Genomic DNA, 3967 nt, shown 5'->3' on the forward strand with positions numbered 1-3967 from the left:
CTAAGAGAAGAAAAAAGGTGGAAAGAGATTAGAAAACTAGGAGACAACAGGCTCTCCCAGGTTCTGGAAGGAGGCCCAGTTAAAACAAATCCCTGCCCCACCCCAGGCACTAAGAGGTCCAAAGCCAAAGAAGCCTGCAACTTCCACCATCCTCTCCATCATATCACAGAAGCACAGTGGCCTTAGGGGTCCAGATGGGAGTCCTGGGAGAGAATCCTAGACTGTGGCTGCCTTCCTCCATAAAGCCTGACTTGGGGTTCTTCCAAGCCCCGTAGATTATACTGAGCCCAGATCTGTAGCTCCAAGACACAGGGTAAGTGGATCCATCTGCCAGAGCACCCACACCTCTAGGCTGGGGGCACCTCTATGGGGCGAGATCCCTGGCGACCAGGGTGAAAGAACAAAAAGTACAAGTGGGAGGAGCTCCCAGGCCCAAGCTCTACAAACCGGCTGGACAGCAGAAACAAGCTCCGGGCGAAAGCTATTCACCGGGCTGGAGAGCAAATGGCGGCGGTTTGTCAGCAGCGGCAGGGCTGGAGAGTGTAATTGGAGATACAAAGGCTGGAAATGCAGGCGGGGTCTGGGGTAGACGCCCAGAACCCATCCACCGCCGGACACTCCCAGCGTTGACCAAGAATGGACAAAGAGGGCGCCTTTCCCAGTTCTAGACCCAAAGGCAGAGACGGAGTCGTGGCCACATGGGATTCTCACACCAGGGCCACAGAGAGCTCCGCTCAGATAGTGCACTCCGCGTGTTACCACAGGCACTGCTAGCCCTGCGCCGGGAGTCGGCTCACGATACAGGTAGGGAAAGGGTCGCACGTCCTTGCCGCCGAGGCAACACCCGACCTCCTGACACCGCCAGCTGAAACCACGTCCACCCCGTGCACGCGCGACCGCTACCTCCCCATCCGGCGGGAGGACACGCGGCCACGGCGCCCCAGGTCTCCCGGACGTCCTTTCTTTTACCAGCGAGGGCATGCAGCCCGGACACGCCCCAGAGACACCCAGCCCCGCCCGGGGGTGCTTCATGTCCACTTACCCGGGTGTCTGAGCGAATCCGCCACTAACCAGTGAACTAGTTTGTGACGCGCTTCCTCAAACTTACCACAGGCCAGCCAACTCTGGCTGTAAATGGATACGCCGCGGAGCCGTAGGGAAATGTAGTCCACCAGAGGGAAATCCAGCGGGGGTCCGGCCGGCTCAGGCTTCCCCGCCGGCTCAGGCTTCCCCGCCGGCTCAGGCTTCCCCGCCGGCTCAGGCTTCCCCGCCGGCTCAGGCTTCCCCGCCGGCTCAGGCTTCCCCGCCGGCTCAGGCTTCCCCGCCGGCTCGCAGCCCAAGCCTTAGTGAAGCTCAGTGCTGATCACCCAGTACACCTGAGCATCCTCCGAGGATCTGGGCGACCCGACAGGTCTGGGCAGCGCGAGGTGGCTGCTGAGGATTAAGAACAGGTGGTGGACCCTCAAGGCTTCTCAGGTATGTAGCCCACAGCTTGGGAAAGGGCGGAGCGGTCCTCCACCAGGATGACCCAGAAGTTAAACCGTCTCCAACAGTCTTCGCCCCAAACTTGGAGATGCCCAGAGATCTCTAAAAACTGTAGTTAAAAGCCGGGAAACCGACTGTCCAGAGTTCTCTCCACAAGGAGCAGGGCTCTGAGCGCAGGGCCAGCAAAGGACTACTCTCCACCACGTCACAAACTAGGAGTCGTCCGGACCTGGGCGGTTCAGCCCCCGGAGACCCACAATCCGGTTGCGCTGGGTGCTCAACTTTCAGCTGAGAATTTTTTCCCTGTACCTGGGCGCTGCTGGGAAGTGTAGTCCTTAGTCCGGAACGCCATAACACTGCAGCCCAGGCTTTTCAGCACAATTTGAGCGGCTGGATAGTGGCTGGGTCCACCCTGGAGGCATGCGGGAAGTGTAGTTCGGGCCTTGGGATTTGGGGATGTGCCCAGACTGAAGGCAGGCGGTCTTGAGCTCTGGGTGAGGGAATCTGAGAAGGGACTGGGAGGACAATCCTGGGTCCAGAGTGGAAATAATGGAGTACCAATACAAAACTACTATTTTTATGTTTTATAAATACATAAATACATATAGAAAGGCACTTAATAAGCTCTCTGGAAAGTTACACTAACATTTGTTAACAGTTTATTTTTAGGACGTGTAATTGTGATACTTATTCTTTTTACTTTAAGAGTATGCTCATATTTGGGGCATTATCATGTCCTTCTTATGAAACATTGCTTATTAAATTTAGTTAAATATAAAATGAGTAAGTATACACCTGAAACCAATGTACTAGAAAACAAAAAAGTGGACCAGATTTTTAAAATTCACAATTTGGTTCTAAGAGATCAATTAAACGAAATATTGATAAACAATAGCAAAACAAAAAATTAAATCAAAACAAAAACATTAGAAAGGTTAAACCACACAGCATTTCACAGAAAGTTGAGGCTGTTGGGTATTATGTGCAACTCTATAACCACAGTAGAGGTAATTGTAGATTTTCTAGTAAAATTTAAGTTATTAATTTTAGTAAGAAGTAGAAAACCTGAATGGAACAATAACCATAATAAAACTTAAATGTCTTTTTTAAAAATATATGTTATTGATTTTTTACAGAGAGGAAGGGAGAGAGATAGAGAGTTAGAAACATCGATGAGAGAGAAACATTGATCAGCTGCCTCCTGCACATCTCCTATTGGGGATGTGCCCGCAACCCAGGTACATGCCCTTGACCGGAATTGAACCTGGGACCTTTCAGGCCGACGCTCTATCCACTGAGCCAAACCAGTTTCAGCTTAAATGTCTTAAAATATGTACTAATGAAAAGTATCCAGATGATTATAGCTGAGTTTTAGCTAATTTTTGAACTCATAATGATTATGCAATTTATTCAGATCTTAGAAAATGGTGGAATGTCCTCTAATAATTAATTTTGTCTAACTAATATAAAATCTGATAAAGACAGGCTAAAAGAAAAGTATTACCCATCTTGTATTAAAAGATAAACTGAAGCATGTTATAATTTTCAAGAGTTTATGTGAGCATAGATTTGAATCAGATAGAGTGCTCCACCAACAGGAGCTAGTGAAGAGATTTTTATAGAGAAGACCCAGAAGCAAAACAAGGAAATTATTTGGTTGGTACAGCTTAAGCATTCGCCTTATTTTGGAAAGCTAAATTGGATGTTTGTGATTGGTTGTTTTTAAATTTTATTTTCTCCAAATAGAGTCATTCACCCTGGATTAGTTTTTTGTTTGTTTATGTAGGGACTGAAGGCAGTATAGCTACCTAAATCTAATGGTGTCCTTGTTTAATAACTTTAACATGTGTAATTAGTTATTGATGCAAAAATTCCAAATAAGAGGCTGATTTCAACAATGTAGTTTAAAATTTGTAGAATGAATTTCATCAAAATATTTCATAACATTGGAAGAACCGTAAGCAATCCAGTGACAAAATGCATTGTATGAACAAATTAAAGGAGAAAAAGAAATATATATATTAAATGATGCCAATAAGATAATGTGGTAGATAGAATAATGTGGTAGATAGAATAATAATGTGGTAAATAGAACACTTCAAGATGTCCAAGTCCTAATCCCAAGAACCTGTAAATGACTATGTTATTTTACATGTCAGAAAGAGACTTTGCAGAAGCACGCATTTAATTAAGGCACATTAGAGATGAGAAGATTATCCTTGAATATCTGAATGGCCTAATGTAATCACAAAGGTCCTTATAAGAGAAAGGTAGGAGCATCAGAGGCAGAGAGGTTGGGCTTTAAAGATGGAATAAGATGCATGAGCCAAGGAATACAAGTAGCTTCTAGAACAGTGATGGCGAACCTACAGGTCTGGGTAGCGCGAGGTGGTGCCACGCGAACTCATTTTGGGTGACACGCATTGACAGAGACAAAAAATTGCATAATTCAAATATTTGTCTCTCGCAACGGCCAGAGTTG

This window comes from Myotis nattereri (assembly GCF_964212035.1).
Source record: "Myotis nattereri genome assembly, chromosome: 15".
Classification (NCBI taxonomy): Eukaryota; Metazoa; Chordata; class Mammalia; order Chiroptera; family Vespertilionidae; genus Myotis; species Myotis nattereri.